The 20,459-nt window shown below is 30.4% G+C and overlaps 1 protein-coding gene across 2 annotated transcripts in view; it reads left to right on the top strand.

The window, feature by feature from the left end:
- The first annotated feature begins 3,327 nt into the window (after window positions 1–3,327).
- LOC139501846 (ferric-chelate reductase 1-like) overlaps window positions 3,328–20,459 on the top strand; it is a 34,265-nt gene continuing 17,133 nt past the window's right edge. Inside the window, exon 1 of one of the 2 annotated variants that reach the window (XM_071291079.1) lies at window positions 3,328–3,561. The gene's annotated coding sequence lies outside the window, so the exon portion shown is untranslated. Of the gene's footprint in view, window positions 3,562–10,913; window positions 11,119–20,459 lie in introns of those variants that run through there. The other variant, XM_071291073.1, reaches the window with a different exon arrangement.

The raw sequence follows: 20,459 nt of genomic DNA, 5'->3' as shown, positions 1-20,459 counted from the left end.
CAGGAGTAGTATCTTGAATAGTATATACTGTGGGTTCATTTATCTTCTTTGGCACCATTTTTTTTGGATTGAGAGGAAATATATTTCGTGGATATTTGATGGTTTTGACAAGGTCTGCATACAAACCTTGATATATTTTATATTTCTATGAACATCTAAATTCGTGTATTTATGTATGAGTGGTATTCTATGAATATCCATGAATTCACAGTATACATGTATAAGATTAAATGCAGCATAAAATGATGACTGGCTAATTATTCTTGTAAAAAAATGTCAAACTTTAACTATATAGGGTAACTAAGGACAAAGTGACACAATTATACCATGTTTTCAATCTTTTTCATAATCCACTGTTAATCATAATATATTGAAGGTGGAGAAACCTTACCCAAACTACTTGTATTCTGTAATAAGGAATAGAAAAGAGAATGGAAAGGGAGAATGTGTCAAAGAGACAACAACCCGACCAAAGATTAAAAAAAAACAAGTCAAAGGCCACCAATGGGTCTTTAGCGCAATGTGAAAATCCTGCTCCGGTAAACGGACTTCAGTTGTCACAAGGTTTTTATTTTGAGCTAATATTTTGATTGAGATAAAATCACTATAAAACCTTTTAAATATATTTTGAGATTTAAAAAGATCAGAATCAAGGACAAGAAAATAGATAAAAATTAACAGTAGCAAGATGCAGTCTGCAGGAAGACATGTCACCCAAGCATTATTCTGAATGAGCTCATCAGTTTCTGTTTTACTCCTTAATGTTTTGTGCTAAGCCGAGAAGCAGCAAATATCACTTTTAAAGTTTTTAACCAGGGATCACGCTTGTGATAACCACACTGGAGGTAAACATGAGACCATCAAGGCTGATTCCCCTGCATGGAAAGCATGTAATAACATCATTCAGTAATACCAAGAATCCCTAGAGCCTGTTCAAAATACTGCATGAAATCCTGCTTTTTAAGCATGATAAACCAAAAGGTCAATTAAAGGATCCAAAAAACAATCAAGTTTTGATCAGATCAAATGACTCCCTCCTGTTGTTTTTTTGGGGCAGGTAAAGGAAATCATGTCATTGACTTTTTAACTTCAATCTTTTTGTTTGCCTCCTAAATGCTTAGTCTAAGTAAATGTAGGAGATAAAAAGTGTCTTTCATTATAATTTATATAACCAGAAATCAATTGCTGCCAAAGAGATAATATCAGTAATGGATTTCTGATTTAACATGCTATCTTTTGTCTTTCTAGATGTTATGTTGTTAATTATTAATTGTTTTATGTTGCAAAAATAATTTGAATCAAATAAAACTGTTGTGTCACTTGTTCATTAGTTAATAGTTATTATGTGCCATTATGCAACTTCAATGTTCATCTTAATATGTTCTTCAGCGAGGTATTTCTTTAAATGTAATGGCTATTACATAGGTTTCTGGGTTATTGTAAAGGGGAGCTCTCCATGTAATGTGAGCTATAAACAGCTTTATCCCATAGGTACAGTCTGTTTTTCAGATACTATAAACAATAGTGAACTATCTTTAGTGTATAAAATGATTGTTAGATGTACATGACTGTCTGGTATTGTTCATCTAACTTTGGCCTTATTTTTATGGATCATGATGGTTAGGTCTGTTGTCCAGATACTTTGATTCAACTCTAATTGGTGTATCAATTTATTAGTCTTTATATGTGATGTCTTCAGGCAAGTTCTCCTTTTTATGTGACATCCCAATTGCAATGTCAGTGAGAGGCAAGAAAATTTGACGTCATCCTTGAATTTCCTCTGTTCAATTCAAAGTTTTATTTAAAGTTGATATTCAGTAAACATGGAATCTGATGTTCAGTGGTTGCTGTTTGTTGATGTGGTTAATAGGTAATTCTTGTTTCTCATTTTCATACGCCCTTTTACTGGACGTATTATGGTATACCATCTGTCTGTCCATCTGTCCATCTTCAACATGTCAGACAATAACTCAAAACTACAAAACCTCTTGAACCAATTTGCATGAGATTATTAAGGTGAAGTCTTTATATCTATTGACATAGCTCCCTTCCTTTTTTTTTTTAAATTTGAGATTTAAGTTTCCGAGTTTTGGAGGTTTCTTTTCATTAAAAAGATGGGATTTTCCAGTTGTAGGACAATAACTCAAAAGCACTTTCACCAATATGCTCAAAACTTGAATTGTTTATATCTATTGATGTAAGCTCCTTTTCAATTTTTATCAAATTTAGATTTTACTTTTCAGAGTTATTTGATTTTATTCATAAAAATGGGAGAATTTTCCAGTTTTCCAACAACGCTTTGATCAGTTATTATGAAACTTTGGTGACTGGTTTATATCTGTAAGAATAATCTCCCTTAAGTTTTTCATAACTTTACGATAATACATTGAGAAATTTTTGACTTTTATTCTTTGAAAAAGCGACGGGCATATCATGAGCTCATGGCACAGCTGTTTATTTAAATTGATTAGACAGTTGTCAAACTACTCTACAAAAAAGAAAAAAGAAGTCAACCTATAAGGCATCATCATTGTCTTTGATCCTAATATCAACATCTGCAAAAAGCATTCAGAGTCCAGACAACTTAAATAATGTCTTAAAAAGACCTGGTAAATACTTGAACAAACTGGAAAAATTAATGACATATATATATCACTGCTTCATTATGTCAAACTTTTATGCTCATTGTCCTTGCATTTCTGCAATGAGGCAAACACTACAAAAGGTGAAAAAGGTACAAGAAAGACCACTCTGCTTCATTTACCAGGATAACAATAGCATGATGATTTACTTTTGAAATAAAAGTGCCATCTCAGGGAGACTCATTAGAACAATAGAGGCATTTAGAAATTAGAACAGTCAATAAAGAAAATCCAATATACCAGTAATGTGCTTAGTATTTATTTTTATGCTTGATGTTACAGCTCTGTAACATATTAGTGCTACTTTACTGTACTTCCACTCTTTTAGTTTTATTTGCCTAGCATTTTATAATTTGTGATTGCTGTGCCTTAGTGTTTTTAAAATATAGCTGGTTAATGTTGCTTTTAGCTTATAGTGCTCAAGCAAGTATATAATGTGTAGAATTTACACCGAGCCTTGCCTAACTGTGCATGAAATATATGTTTTATATAAAAAGAATAAGTGTTAGGATTGCTAATGTGACAATTTTTACAAATAGACCAAATTACACAATTAATAACTATAGATAACAGTATGACCTTCAACAATGAGTAAAGCCATACAGCATTTATGTCTTATATCAATAATCATTAATATTAGTATTGTGTATTTTTATTGTGTAAATGTATGTATTTGTCTGTCATAGCATATGTTATTGTTTAGTGACATGTCGACTTTAAATTAAAGCTTATGATTTGTTCGTTTTGATTTGATTTCAAGGGTTGTCATGGTGAACATGAAGATTCACACTGCATCCCAGATATATCAGTGTCCGGAAATGTTCCGTCAATGTTCCGGATATTATTATTTGAAGCCAAGCCGAAAACAGAAGAAAACAAAAACATCGACGATAAGATCCAGTCTTTGTTAGAAAGACAAGTAAGCACTTCCAACTTATAATTTCAGTTTAACAGTTTCCCTTGGTAACGTGATTTTATCCGTTAATTTCTCTTTTCTTTGTCAATCAATGCAAAGTCACCAGACCGATGCCAACTCCCACTCGTCTACCAGTTTATAAATATTTACATCTTGTTATTATAATTCTGTTGAAAGTATAACTGTATTTGTTGTAATTGTCCGATTACAAAAGTGAAAGATTACAATAAGATGTGATTCAGATGAGGTATGCAATAGAAATTCTTGTAAAGACAAATTTCGTATTCATGCATAATAATATCTACCCTATCCTCGCCCCATGGGTTCTTGTGCTATTAAGGGAGCTACCATTTGATTTTTATGGGGGGGGCTAGGATGAAAAATTTTGTCCTGCATTTTTTTTTAGCTGTAATCTCTGTCCTGCCTTTTTATTTTTCACTCTGTTCGGTCCTGCCTTTTTTTTTTAGTTTATCCTGACTTTTTTTTACCTAAATTGTCGTCCTGACTTTTTTTTTTTGCAAGTGTCTCATCCTGCCTTTTTTTTTTACTCAAAACTCCTGTCCTGCCTATTTTTTTCAAATTTCATCCTAGCCCCCCCCTAAAAATCAAATGGTAGCTCCCTAATATGCATAGTGACGTCACGGTTTCCATCTAAAAAGCATGCATAGTACAAATTCATATGACTACAAAAACATGATCTGACCATATTTATTGTATGTCACATTGCTTATGTTACTATTAAAGTCACAGTAAGAACTGAATGTTCCCCGACATTGTTTACTCTCAGTCTGAATGTTCGCAGATATTGTTTACTCTGAATCACCTCTTGTAAGCCAGTGTAACTCATTCAAAGAAAATTACTGGAAATTGGTGTATTTGATAATCTACAACACTAGAACCAGAGACCTATATACTGATGTATGTCTCTGATAGATCTATTGACATCATGTACAAATTGTACATACACAAATCACTTTTCATTTGTATCGTCTGATACTTTTTATTGTAAAATCTAAGGCAGCCTTAAAGATATTCAATAATGGTTGGCAGAGAGTTATAAGGTGTATGATACAACCATAATCTACCTGGGAGAGTCAAAAGAGGCAGAGAATAAATCACATAGATTTAAACATTACTTTTGTTCCGAGATCATCTGTTTTACAGTGTCCGATTTCATTTTACACTGAAACACCTCATGAAAATGTCAGAAATCAATGCAGCATTGAGATCAGTTCAACATCCACTGCCACTAAAACTGAGTGGAATTTGCTTAATTCACCTATGTAAAACTCGAGGCATATGCATAGTAAAATGTCACTTAATACAACTTTTTATATCATATGTTCTGATAAAAAGATAATTTCTGACAAAAATTTCAGCATTGTTCCTATTGAAATTTGTTTTTTTTTTATGAGTTTTTTATGTGTTAGAATATATATTTAAGAAGGCCTTAATTTAGAATAAAACATTGTCATTTTCCAGTTTTTATTTGTTAAACACACAAAAAACAAATTTCAATAGGAACAATGTTGAGAATTTAAGAAATCAACTTTTAATGTTTGAATGAACAGAACAGATTGAAAATATACGATTGATATTGCATAATGCATAAATAAATGTACAACATCACATGCAGTTTTGTGAGTTGATGCATGTACATGTATTTTCATAGATATTTAGCTGATAATTTCATTCTTCATCAATGAGTGATGGATTTCTCTTAGAATAATTTAAAGATCCCAGTGAATAAACTACACAGAGATCAATTATACCTATTTATTTTTTATTTAATTGGACAAGTTGACTGTCAAAAGATTAAATGGACAAGTAAACTGCAAATGATACTGTCCAACAGTTTCATATCTTTTGCAATAAAGCTGGGTTAGTGAGCTCAAAGTTCAACTTATGTTTCACAATCAACCAAAATAGCCACCATGTCTTAAAATATAATATAACGGTCAAATATATTTTTTGTCTTGTATCTTTAAACCATATCTATAATACTAAAATTTATGAGATCCAATTTGTCAGCCGTCTTCACGTAAAAACGACGAATCAAAGAATTCAGCTTTATATATAACTAATATAGTACAAAGGTGTAGATTAAAAATTACACCACTCCAGGCCCTTTTGTTTTCCACGTAATTAATATTGCCAATAATTAAGAAGTTCCGGGTCGAGTCCGATACCGATACCAATAGTACATGTATATTCACCTGTTACCTATTACCTTATCTGTACGTCAGGCATCTAACAGGTGCACCTCCAAACGGTGTATTTAGGATTATGCTATATACGTTGACACTACTAAATTCAATCATTGTCAAATTGTTACCTATTGTAGTATTTTAATCAGTAAGACTTTCTAAGAATACAATACTAAAAATCTGGACTAAAAATAAGGTGTATATAGGAACCGTTTTCAATTTGTTAGCGGGCATGACATAAAACAGTGAATCAAAGAATTCAACTTTATTTATAACTAACATAGGACAATGCTGTTGATTAAAAATACACCATTCCAGGACCTTTTGTTATCCAAATAATTAATATTACCAATAATTGATAAGTTCCAGTTCGACGGGTTCAAACAGAAAGATTTGAAAGCAGAGAAAACTGTGTATCTTATAATCGGCATGACTTTATCAGATAAAAAATAATACTAAAATAAGGCTTGCGCATAGTTATATACTTTAATTCAGTCACAGACCCGCTATATCACGGGTGTGTTCTAGTAATAGATAGAGAAGATCTGAGTGAGACAATGCTAAAATGACAAAATCTTGCTTCAATTCATTTCCCATAATTTTTTTTATCAAATCACTCTTTAATCACAGGAGTAAGACAAGATGTTGGAAAACTAATGAAAGCTTAATAGACATACCTATCTATTTACCTGTTGCTTTTCTAGGAGTACATGTACATGTAAATAATGTGCAATAACATATCATACAATGAGAAATGGAAATACCAATACCACCTGCTAAACTGATAAATGATAAATTCAGAGAAAAATCCAAAGGAGATTGGATTAACAAATAATAAATATAGCCCCCCCCCCCATGCCCCCTTAAAAAAAACACCCTTTACCCTTTTAATTTCTTCTGATAAGGTCCATACATACATGTATGTGTTCAATATAAATATGGGAATTAAGCCTTGATGGCAAATAAAACAAAGAACGAGGATGTAAACAACTAAAGTATACAATGAACAAAATATATTTTGGATTACACATTTATAGTCATTACTTTGATAAAACAAGGTATATATTTCACAGCATTGCATTTAATGTTGCACATAATATTTTTCTTTTATGATCTCACTTTATATATAGCTACCTTTAATGTTGGTCCGATCAAGGAGGTTATATAATATAACCTCCTTGGTCCGAGGAATCAATTATAAGGAATAGTTTGGGCCACAAGAACTGCAGAGGTTGTAATTGGAAGAAACAAAATCCAGGTGATTTTAAAATCTTCATAAACCAAGTTTGTCAAGCTTTTTTGAAAGATGTTAATAAGAATCCTCATTATTTTCAAACATTTCTTTCAAATTAAAGTCTATTGAAAAGTAGATCTACTGTGAGGAAATAAAAAGCAACATAAAATTAACATACAGCAGGTATCTGAAGTTACAGTAGCTTTGAAAGAAATATTTTAAAATATCTGAGCTACTTCAGAAGTTTATTGCTCATAAATTGTGACATATACTATGAAGTCACACGTAATGAAAAGAAAAGATTGTAGTTTTCTAGCTGTAACTTCATATTTTTGGGGGGAATTATTTCACAACATAGTTATGTCATGGGTGGACAATGTCTTTAAGCTATAGCTAATACACAAAAATTACAAATTTAGACATTTCAGGCAGAATAAAAATGTTTCTTTTAGTTGCTGTCCTTCTAATTGATGTGTCCTCCACATTTTCTTTTTTTGATTTATTCATATTTTTTAAAACTTCAAAACATTTCATTTGTAAAAAATATTCCATGTTTAAAAAAAAAAATTCTTTAAAAAAATCTGAATTCTGTAACTAGCTTCTGTTATTATATTAAACTAGACAAATTTTGTTTAAACAGTATTTTATTCAAATAAATTGAGTTTGATTGGGCAACAGGCAAAGTCTATGTAAGCCCTCTCGTTAAAACTAGATACATGTACAATAAATAATACATTCAAACAAAACAACACATACAAATCATAAAAACATCACAAAAATACTTTGTCTCCAGTCAGCTATTAAATGTTATTAGAATACCTGAGTTTTTCAAAACAACATGTTTGATATCATGTACTTATTTTAACTAATTAATCGCACCTACAGAATAACAACTGATAGGGAGTAAATAACTAGGCAGCATTTAAAGTGGGATAGCTAAAAAGTCTTTGCATAAATCACATATATAGCTCCATAAAGGGGGACATTTTTTTTCAGTGGTAGTTCAAATATCCCATCTTTCATCAGTGTAGACCCACTTTGCAAAATCAACCTACCCTTTTGGGGTTATATGTTAAATTTTTTGTCCAGAAGAGTTGCAACCATTTACGACATTGGAAATATAATATACAGTTCTTCTAATAAATTTATATTTAATATGTCAGAAATTCTCATTACAACATATGTGTCTGATATATTTTAGAATTTATGACAAGATAAGTGATTAAAGTTGATGCTCAAAATTTGCAATCTTCTCAAGTAAATAAGTTACCCTTAATACTATTTACATATTTTTAAAATTTTATATACAAAGTATGAATATCTTAAAATCAGTCTATATTTAAAGGTTAATAGACCATAGACAATATTTTATTGGCACAAACGCATTTACAATAAATGGTAGTGACCGAATTTGCTATACATGGTAGTAAAATACAAACAATTATATATATGTAGGACTCTAAAGTGCGATGGTAACGCTAAAGTCCGATGGTCTACGCTATAGTAAGATGGTGTCTCACGCTAAAGTACGATGGTTGTTTATTTGCTAAAGTGCGACGGTATAGCACGCTAAAGTGCGATGGCACAAAAGAGAAATAATGTTAAAAACAAGTCTTTTTGCAAAATCTAGTCTGCTATGATATAACATATAATGCGATAGTCTTTTACTTTACCGGTAGTCTTATGTGACTGTTTATACATTAAGAAGACGAATTTTGTATTTTCAACTGGCAAGGGAATGTGTTTACATTAATAGGCTGTGTAAACGACAAGCTACATCCAATACACCCCTCGTCCTGAACATGCATTAATTATTTGCCACTGGACGGAATAAATAAAATTTACTTTTCCCCTTTTTCGTAGCGAGTATTAATACACGTTATATTTAACCAAAATGTACAAAATGTTTTAATGGACAATTTCTGATTTACGCTTGAAAACGTGAACCTTTATTTTACCGATGTTTATACTCTTCAATAAAATCAATATTTTAATGTTAACGTAGACATAAATTTGCATCTGTTCGCTTCCATTATTTATTTCATATTCCAGTATGTTCATTTTTGGTTTGTATTAACGACTGTTAACTTCATAATCCAACTACGTTTTGTACGTCTATACTTTGGCGGACCATCGCACTTTAGCATATGAAGGCATCAGACTTTAGCGTAGACCATCACACTTTAGCGTAACCATCGTACTTCAGCGTCCCCATCGCACTTTAGAGTCCTACATATATATATGTGAATAAACGATTAAAGGTATAATGAAAATCTATTACAATAGATTACTTGTTGCATTTAAACAATTTGTTAGTACGTTGCAGTTCAAATTAGTCAAAGCATTTGATTATTTTATAAATATCAGTTTTTCAATTGTCTTCTTTTTTATTTACACATACACATTGTCACAGTAACATTAAGTTGCAATTTGAATAATGTGCAAAGTTGACACCTTTGAAGCCATCAATGAAATACATTTTAGTATAAATTATGAATAAAAGCAGAGTTTGGATCCAATGACACAACAATAAACCATCTTCAACATTAACATTTTTGTCGAGCCTTCGACTTTAGTCGAAAAAGCGGGACTAAGTAATTTTAAAAATATTCACTCTGAGGTTAAAGTTTTTGAAATTTTAATAACTTTCTTAAACCATACTGGATTTCTACCAAACTTGGACAGAAGCTTGTTTATGATCATAAGATAGTATCCAGAAGTAAATTTTGTGAAAATAAAATTCCATTTTTTCCGTATTTTACTTATAAATGGACTTAGTTTTTCTGTGGGAAAACATTACATACACTCTGTGGTTAAAGTTTTTAAAATTTAAATAACTTTCTTAAACTATCCTGGATTTCTACCAAACTTGGACAGAAGCTTATTTATGATCATAAGATAGTATCCAGAAGTAAATTTTGTGAAAATAAAATTCCATTTTTTTCGTATTTTACTTATAAATGCACTTAGTTTTTCTGCGGGAAAACATTACATCACTATGTGGTTGTAGTTTTTAAAATTTTAATAACTTTCTTAAACTATCCTTGGTTTGTACCAAACTTGGACAGAAGCTTGTTTATGATCATAAGATAGTATCCAGAAGTAAATTTTGTAAAATGACAAATCCATTTTTTCCATATTTTACTTTAAATGGACTTTTTTTCTGCCAGGAAACAACACATTCACTCTGTGGTTAAATTTTTAAAAATTTTGATAACTTTCTTATACTATTTTTTTTGTACCAAACTAAGACAGAAGCTTGTTTATGAGCAAAAACTAGTATCTAGAAGGAAATTTTGTTAATATTTTGTACCTGTGTATCTGTATTTTACTTATAAATGGACTTAGTTTTTCTTCCAGTTAACATTACATCCAGTCTGCAGTTAAAGTTTTTAAAACATTTATTTGATTCATAAACTATCCAGGATTTTTTACCAAACTTGGACAGAAGCTTCCTACAATCCAAACATGGTATCAAGCGGAATATTTTTATTGATTTTTTCCCTCATTTTTGTTGATCCTGCAATTTACAGCAAAAGTAGGCGAGACACTGGGTTCCTCGGAACCCTTACAAATTTTATAGACAAGTGTTTACAATGCAATAGTTACAAAATCTCAACTTTTATCTTCCCTGCATGTATTTTAGCTAAAAATGTTACAATAATCTAATTATTAAGATTATTTTTAAGTAGAAAATAGTTTTATCAAAATATTCCATACTGTTGCTGTAAAGATAATTTTATTGAATAATTGCAAGGCTTGCAGAAAATATTATAAACATGAAATATTTTATACAGAGCCTGACATTTTTCATTAGTTAGTTACCATTAAAATTATGATACACATTCTTGGTGCAAAATAAAAATGTGCTTAAGAAGTTTCATTCTTTTTCTCCTACACTAAACCACTATGAGGCATTAGGAGTGTTAAGTACTATATTTACCTGTGTGAATCACTGTGGTTCATGGTTCAGAGGTCACAGTTCATCTCTGCCTGTTTTGGATGTGTAACCTAATACCCTCTTTCAACATGGAGTATTGATGCAGCTTCAGTTTTTCAAAAGAAAACAAATATTTTTGAGGATAATATATAAATTCTGTGATTTATTAAGGAATTTTTGTAAGTATAAACATTTTGTTTATAATTGTATGAACAGTTTGAGTTTGAAAGTTTATTTCAAATGTATAGAAAACTTGTTTGCCATAAATATCAACCACTTGACAGGTAGTTTCTGAGGCAGAATTATTTCACCCTATATATATCTATTAATCTGACAAGTATTTTGCCCTTAATGTATAAAGATGCTTTGAAGGTTTTACATGGCCTTTTTAAATCTTTAACTTAATGCAGACTAAACAAATGTTTGACATGACTGATCATCTGTTATTAATCTTATTGTATGTGTGCTAATCTACTGTTTCTTCATACTTATCATACCATGATTATTTAATATTATCCCCAGTGGGTAAATATATGTATTGAATGGACAGTAGAAATAAGATTTTTAACTCCATTTCAGTTATCTTGATGAAAATAGGTGTATTCATCAACTATGTACAAAGACTTTCTTGATAACATAAAATATTTCATGCATGTAATAAAGATCATATCATGTTTGATATAAGGGTAGGAATCATGCTGTCAAAATTATATTGCAAAAACATAAATTTAATGTATAAACTGTAAGATACAGAGAAATAACTGTTCTTTGTTTATAAATCTTGACATTTCAATGAGAGAGTCATTTATAACCAGGAGCTGTTATGTGACAAAACATTTAAAAGGGTGTACAAAGATTACAGGATATTTGATAGCTGAACTTTTTAACTTTTTTGTTCCCCTTCATGTGAACGTATAATTTGGATATATTAAATTTGGGGGTTTAATGGTTGTCTAAGGGTTATTTTTATTGAATACAATTTAAAATTTCCCCATGAATATATTTCCCATATAGTTAAAAACTCATAATGTAGTGAAATGTCAGTAAGCTGAATGATCAAATGATATTTAATTAAGGCCAAATAAAAATATATGTGTGGTTCTAGTGACCCTACCTTCCCTACTTTTTCGTCTTGAAATTAGCCTACCCTAAAGATTTTATTGTCATTTTTCATTAAGTACTGTTAAAGTCAGAATGATGCTCCCATAGACTCAATGTAAAAAAAAAACATAAAATAAAAAAAAAAATCCCTATCTACCTACCCTAACTTTTTTTCAGATGTAACTGGAACCACACATACTATTTTATTTGGCCTAATACATGTACATTGTTGTATTCAGTTTGTTTTCCATTTTCAGAAACACATTATTTTTTAAATGATGGTAATAATGAAAAATTGTTCAAATCTGTGACCATCTTCCTATTTAACAAGTTGAGATTAAGAATTTCCAATTTTATGAAGGAAACTATCATGATTATATCTTTTTGTCAAAAATTTGATGTACGCAGGTGTACTTTAACATTTATATGGCAATCTAGCAAAGAAACCCACTCTATCTGGTGGGTGCTTGGAGAAACCTTGAATTTGCTGAGCCTGTGAGTGAGGTGGGAACTTTTACTCCACGTTAAACAGGTCTTTTTAACTATGAAGAAGAATAGCAATAAAGCTGCTGCCCCTTTTCCTTGGGTTTTGTTAATTGAGAGTAAATTCATTTTGTGTTATGAATTAATACACAATATCCCTTCCTTTCTATCTGTTTGATGTTTATATTCTTATATATAAAGAGATTCACAGAAGACCATGAATGAATTCATCTGGACTATGGGCAGTACTTGTTTAGTGGTTCCATATTTATAGTAACAATTAACATGTCTTACTGTCTGTTTCATGCATATTGCATTTGAGCAACATGCAGATTCAATGTAAGTTAATCAGATAATTTGATTTGTTGTGTCTCATTATAAATGAACATGGTACAGACTTAAGGTATATGGCTGGTAATTTATCAAACTGAAAGATGAAAAACTTTCCCTGTTCAACCTGAAATGCACTTAATAGACATTTATGGTGTATACTGCCTTTGTTAGAGAATGAAGAAAATATTTTTTTTCAAAATTGTAATTCATTTTAAAATTTAGTACATGTAGATATTTTCATATTGTTTTAAATATTCTCTACAGTGATTTGGTTGAGAGAAAATTCAAGTCGTACCCAGATCAAGTAATGACTAATCTATTGCAAACTAACGCTGCAAGTTAATAGTTTCTGAATGACTCTATAAAACATTTGACTAATAATTCTGAGTGATTTTCATGGAAGTATTTCTTTTAGTCATTTCATGTTCATTCTAATACCATCTGACATGTCTGAGGGAAGACACTCACAAAGATGGCAGTATGAGATTTATTTTTGAAAACTTTTGTCTTCTGTCTTTATTCAATGATACATGTATGCTTAAGAAAGTAAGCTTCAGTGTTGCCATTTTAAATAAAATTAAGAGTGGGAATGGGGAATGTGTAAAAGAGACAACAACCTGACCATAGAGCAGACAACAGTCGAAGGATTTATGAAAAGAATACTTAATTATATTGTTGAGGAGATTCTCTATTAATATGTTTAAGCAACTAGTTTATAGATATTAGAACAAATCAAAGGTCCTGAGATGATGGTGACATATATGTAAAATTCAAGTCATTGTTTTATGGTAGATTAAGGTTAGGCTGTATTTTTCAACAGTTGTTAGATTCTTGGTTAAGTTCTATAATACAAGTGTATAAAAAGTAAGACAATTAAAGTCATTGTAATAAATCATTAACTGTATTTTGTACATTTGCTTCAATTTTACACATAAGACAATTTTTTTCCAATACATAAATATAAGATGTGGTATGAGTGCCAATAAGACAACTGTCCATCCAAGTCACAATTTGTTAAAAACCATTACAAGTCAAAGTGCGGTCTTCAACCTGAAGCCATGTATATAATATAGAATGTCCAGTCAAGGACCCAAAGGATGAATACAACTTAGTGTCACCTTTATAACCAGTACAAATACAAATAAAGTTAAATAAGATATAAGTAATACAAAAAAAATGATATTTTTATATAGAAGTTTCATAGATCCCAATAAGACCCGTTAATTGCAAAATAAGTAATTAACATGATTAATAAATCAGTACATAGAATGAATTATGCTGAATTATTATACGTTTCCCTGATTAGGATAATCTGATAATCTTGTGGTTTTGACCTCAGAAACTGTAGTACATAAAGGTTGAAGAGTCATTTGTGGCCTTCGGCTGTTTTCTGCTCTTTGGTAGGGCAGTTGTCTCTTTGACATATTCCCCATTCCATTCTCAATTTTATCCAGAAGAAAAGCCATCAACATTTTGTTGGTATAAACCATACTTGTATGTTCTAATGTTGTTTTGCTTATTATATTTATAATATACAAATATTTACCAGGTTCTGAAATCATGTTATGTTAATTTGCTTACAAGTTTGAATGGACATTAGTCTTTAAACATTTAGTATTTTAATAAGGAACTGTCTTCAGTATTTCTTGTTGTCAGTTGGAATAAGAAAGAAGCAGATTTTAGAAAGTAACTTGAATTTGCCAAAGAAATTTTTGTTTTCAATTTATTGTTTAACAACCAGTTATTAAAATATTTGTGTCAATTTATTTAATTGTACAGTCAAGATTGACCTGTTTTCACTGAAATACAGCTACATTTTAAATATAATTAAGGATTTCTATTGTGATAGGGGTAGGGAATAATGCCAGGTCTTTGCTTGAATGGTGTCTTGTTAAAAGCGAGGTTAAAAGTACGATGAAAAATTAAGCAAAACTTCCCCATTTTTTCCCTCAATTTATTATATTCATAAACTATCCTGGATTTTTCCCAAACTTGAGCAGAAGCATTTTACAATCAAAATATACTGTTGAGAGAAATATTTTATTGATTTTTTTCCTCATTTTTGTTGAGCTTGCGATTAACATCAAAAGTAGGCGAGACACTTGGTTCCACGGAACCCTTACAAATTTTAAATTTTTTTCAATCCGGGACATTTTCTTTTATTTGTATGTAGAGGCCTTATCATGAGAACATATACAAATGATATAGGAATGGTTTTTTTTTTTCTTTTACTCTTTTCATATTTTAAGTGTGAGCATTAAGGAAATAAGAGCGAAAAAGACTTGAAATTCAGAATTCTTCAGATATAATTTTGGCACATTTTAACAAGATTGTTACTTAATCTTCCCATTCTGAGATAAAACTTTAAAATATGCATGATATTATGCACCTGACTTGAGATTTATTATTGCAGTGCTGACTCATTCTCGTGAATGATTTCATTAATTAGTAAGTAGCTTTTGCCAATGAACTGTCACTCCTCTGATGTTTGCATGTCAGTCAGTGGCGCAACATCTCTGTAAGAAACATATGTCCATTGTCGATTTCTCTTTAATATAATAAGTATTAAGTATGCTGATGGTGGGAGTGTGAATACAGGTCAGTGAAAGTAGGTCACAATTATGGTACTTATAGAGTATGGTCAGTTCCAATGAAAAAAGGCAAAATTCTGGTTTTATCTCATTTTAAGTCATGTTTGTAGTCTGTCCAGCAAATTAACCCTTTCCTCCATAGTGACGCCTTTAGACGCCATCCCTTTACTCCATAATGACGCCTTTTGACGCCTGTGTAGTACCTCAGTTGAAACGCTTTGACTACAAAGTGTCTGCTTCATACTTTATAAAATTTGCATATAATATGAAAAGGATATTCATAAGAATATCTGACTCAAATTTATTTGATGAACTTTTTTTTTCTTTCGCAATTTGTTTATATTTTAAAGCATATTTTTAGCATTTTATTGAAAAATCCAATGCGAATCAAGTATGCAAAAAAAAAATGTCAATTGAGGAAAGGGTTAAAAGTGAAATAGGTTGAATAAGCTGATTTTTGTACAGCGTATTAACAACTATCAGTCATTATAAATAAGCAACAATTGAAAACTGAGAGTAAATATAGGTCGCTTTAGTGAGAAAATATTTTTTTATGCCTCCACCAAATGTTATGAAACTTACTTATACACAATACTTATTACAACAAATTCAATACTCAGATCAAGTACAAATTTGGGTATCGTCAATATTACCGTTGTTCATTTTTGCCACTTTATAAAGTATATGCAAGTGTAGCATCGGACACATTCCCCATTTATTTAGAAAAATGTTCCATTTTATTTTGCAAGCTTAACAATGTGCAAATATATTTTCATTTTAGTTGAAATTTCTAATAAAAGTTTATGTCTCTTAATAACTGAAATGTCTAGTAAATAAATGTAGGTTATGTAAATTACTTGGTTCCTTTCTGATAAGGATAATCATTACATTTTTGTATGCATAACATGCATATTTTGTATTGATCATGTATCTTTCATCTTACAATGTAAATATACTAATACATAAGCACATATGTACACCCTCTATCTATATGACACATAATAAACAACTTTACTCAGAGAAAGGATTAATAAATTATCTATAAAATACATGTACATGTTAAATGCATTCTTTAATACATAAAGCATTATGTTCAACACACCTTGTTATTTTTAAAAGACCTTCGACAGAGATCATTAGAAATGGTATTAAATATGTATTTTAAATAACACCCACTCTTGACTATCTAGTTTGAATATATAAAATATAGTTATGAAGCATGACCACAGAGTTGGATAAAAAAAAATCAAAGCATTCATTAGCATATTTCACCAATTTATATTATAAAAATCAGATGAAAAATTTATAGTGATTTGTGGTACAATATGATTTTATTATGTCCTATATATAATATGTGGTGCCAACTATAAAAGAAGGCAAATGGTGATTACCTCATGCTGTTAATAATAAGGGTATCAGCTGCATCTTAATTTACTGGTAAAATCACAAATCTCAAGATTTGAAAGATGAAGTAATTTTATATTAAAATAGAACAAGACTTGCTCTTTTTATTGCAATAGAGATTTACTTCATGTTTTGGGTATATTTAATATACATATATTATATATTACTTGTAAAAATATTTTTTTGGTTTACATTTCTATCAAAAGACAGTAATGGTGAATTTTAATACATTTGTATGTAAAATGTTAGGATATAATTATATTGTAAGCAATCCATGTAAAACAAGTAATTTTTTTTACAATGGTAAGGGTGTGTCTCAGCTGCAGGGTTAACAGATCTCTTACTTGTTCAGGGATGAAGCATGATCCTTTGAACTTTTGTCATTTTATCATTTTTCATTGTCTTGCCCAAGGGCAGATAAATATATAAACTAGACCATGGGTGTGAGGAAAAGAGAATATTTGTAAGGTATATCATACAAAATCTTTTTAAGTGAAAGGATGATAACTTATTTCTTATTACAAATAGTATTGGTTTAAAAACTAAACAGAAAATTATCAGAAATGAAAAAAGAAGTCTTTTATCATATGTAATGTTATCTAAAAACAAACACTTTCTTTTTCTTATTGACCACAATTTTGTTTTTTTAGTCTTTCTTGTATTACATCAAATCAAATCAAATTAAAGTTTACATTGGAATAATGTAAAGAAGTGTTGGAAAAGTAATTGATTTACGTTGTACATGTATCAATGCAGAATGACATAAGTAAATTAAAGTTAAATAATGAATTCTGTTTTGACAAAAGTATTTAAACTTGTATGACATTTGAAAGTAAATTTGCATGATACAGAATAAGAATTTCATACATTTCACAATTACAAGTACATTTATTTTTCTGTTTGTAAAGCTTGATAGTCCTTTGTAATTATACTGTGAATGTTATGGTAGATGAGTTTTCAAAGTATGGTATCCTGTTCCAAAGCACAATGCATTATGCACCTTTGGCAGAATACCAGTTCTTAAAGAACCGGTAAAGACAGACATATATTTGTTTTGATAGTTAAGCAATCATACAAAATCAATCCTTAGAAGAGATTTGTTGGTGATAGACAATAGTTAATAGTCTGGCATTCTTACAAAGTATACTGACTAAATCTATTGTCTTTAACTTATACACTTTCAGCTTATACCTACATATTTTGATTTCTCCTTGAGAGTTACTTATAACAATGTGTGCAATAGTGTGTATAAACTAATATCAGCAAGTTACATAATTAATTATACATTTAAGATAGATATATATAAATAAATTTATGTATGTTGTACATCAGCTACATTCCTCCTGTAGTTATTTATCTATAGATTCAGTTTGTGTGTACCTAAGAAGATGTTTTATGAGAGTTGATTTATTATTTATGATGTCTTTTTACTTTGAATTCACCAACAGTACAATGTATCATACGGTTTAATATTAGTCTGTTGTAAATATGTGATTTGGATGTAGCATATCACTGAACTGATGTATGCTTGCATCTAACCATTGGATGGTAAAGTCCTTTCCAAAACTAATTTCTTGATTCATCAATCTGCAAAAATTATTAATCCTAGAAATCATTTGAAGTCAGTAATTTACTTTTTAATGTAGAGGGTAGCAAAGTGGTCTAAGTAATTTCTTCTGTAATCACTAGTCAGTTAACACTAAGGTTGTAAATTTGAACCCCACTCGTGCAGGTGCACTCCACCCCAATCTTAATTGACTAGGATTGTCAGTTTTCCTATCCAAGATTGGTGGTTATCTCTAAGCACTCAGGCTTCCTCCACAAATATAAACTTGCCGCCACGAACTAGCCCAAAAGCGGTACCTAAAGTGGCATTAAAACCATAGTGGGGCATTGGTGTACTATGGACACATTCTTGTATTCTTTACATTACATTGACTTCCATCTTTAATTTTTTCTTTATAATCATGCTTTATTATGAGTATGTTAGAAGTAAAATGAACCGTCAGATGTACAAAACTTTGAACTAGCTTTCCGTTACTGAGTACTCTAAGATTAGTTCTTTGTGTCTTCTGTCCTTATGTTGTATACATATATGTGCGTCTCACAATCGGATGAGTCAAGCTATTTCCGACTGATTTGTACAATATGTTTATACAGTAAGTTCAGAATGTTTTTTCGTGCATATATTATTGCAATTCAGACAAGACAGACCACAATATTGGGGGTGAGGGTGTTGAGCGATCACACACTTGTTTAACTCCTCCTCATTCTACACATGCTTTTCTAAGTCAGGAGCCTGTAATTGAGTGGTTGTTGTTGGTTGGTATCTGTCATATTTGTTTTTTGGGGGTTTGGTGGATTGTTGTCTCATTGGCAATCATACCTAACCTCCATATGGTATGTCAATATCTGATATAAGCCTGGTATATATATTTGATAGTACTAATCCATGACTCTTTATTGTTTTATTTCAAAGCAGGACCCAGCAAAGGAAGATAAATTGCTTCAAATTAAAGTTTTAGTATAATTAGTTTATTTTTTTTTTTTATATAATTAGTTTATGTACTTTCTACATAGTGAAAATCCCATTACATAATGAATGGTGTATTTGATGATGTTAAGTGAGTACTTAAAGGCCACTTTGTACAGTAAAGTGTTCATGCTTCCTGCTGCTACATAACTATTTAATGAGTATTCATTATCAGCTATTTATAACTTCCCTTCTACAGGAAATTTCTCAGACAAACACAAGATACATTGTTTTCTTATTGTATTACACTATAATTCTTTATTATTGTTTTTCTTCATTAATATGAACAGTAAATTAAGATTTTCCTCTTTTCCATTGCCAGATTACATTCAATTTAATGACTAATGAAAAAAACAATTAGTGTAAATTTAAGGTTTTAATTGATAGACAATAAAATAATAAAACACCAAAAGATTTAGAAGCCAGCATATGCTCAATGGCAACTGAAAATATTAGATTCTAAGTAATAATTTCTTTTTAAAGCATTTGTTTTTATTTCTTCTCATCTGTACAGCACTAAATAGAAGTAAAAGTGTCAGAAAAACAGAGATCAATCTTATATCTGAGGCTGAACTGTACAATACAATTTCTCTAACTGGTTTCACCCTTAAACAGTTCTGTGTTTCATGTTGTCCACCCATGCCTTGTAGGATTGGTAGGGATTTATTTTTTGGGGGCCAACAAAATTGTAACAATTTTTTTGGTGGTGTCACTTTTACCATTCTAGAGTTATGCCCCTTTACAAATTAAAAATTTACTGAAATATTTGTTTCTGTTCTCTAACTTTAGTTTGCCTCATGAAACATATATACACAAGGCTTGTTACCACAAAACTCAGATCAAGTACAAATTTAGGTAGCTTCATTTTGACAGTTCTTGAGTGATGTCCCATTATAACGTTATAACTTATATGCAAGCGTAGGCATTATCTGTTCTATGGACACATTCCCCATTTATTTAAATAAAAAAGCAAAGTGAGAGCAAGGAAAAATCTTTTCAACTGAATTTTGCATAAATCATTAATAGGATAGATTGCCCTTATATGATAATTTTTTATTACCTTTTTGTTTTTTTT

The sequence above is a fragment of the Mytilus edulis genome, chromosome 1 (assembly GCF_963676685.1).
Source record: "Mytilus edulis chromosome 1, xbMytEdul2.2, whole genome shotgun sequence".
NCBI lineage: Eukaryota > Metazoa > Mollusca > Bivalvia > Mytilida > Mytilidae > Mytilus > Mytilus edulis.
The sequence above is the reverse complement of the archived record's forward strand: the minus strand, read 5'-3'. Positions and strand labels throughout refer to the sequence as shown.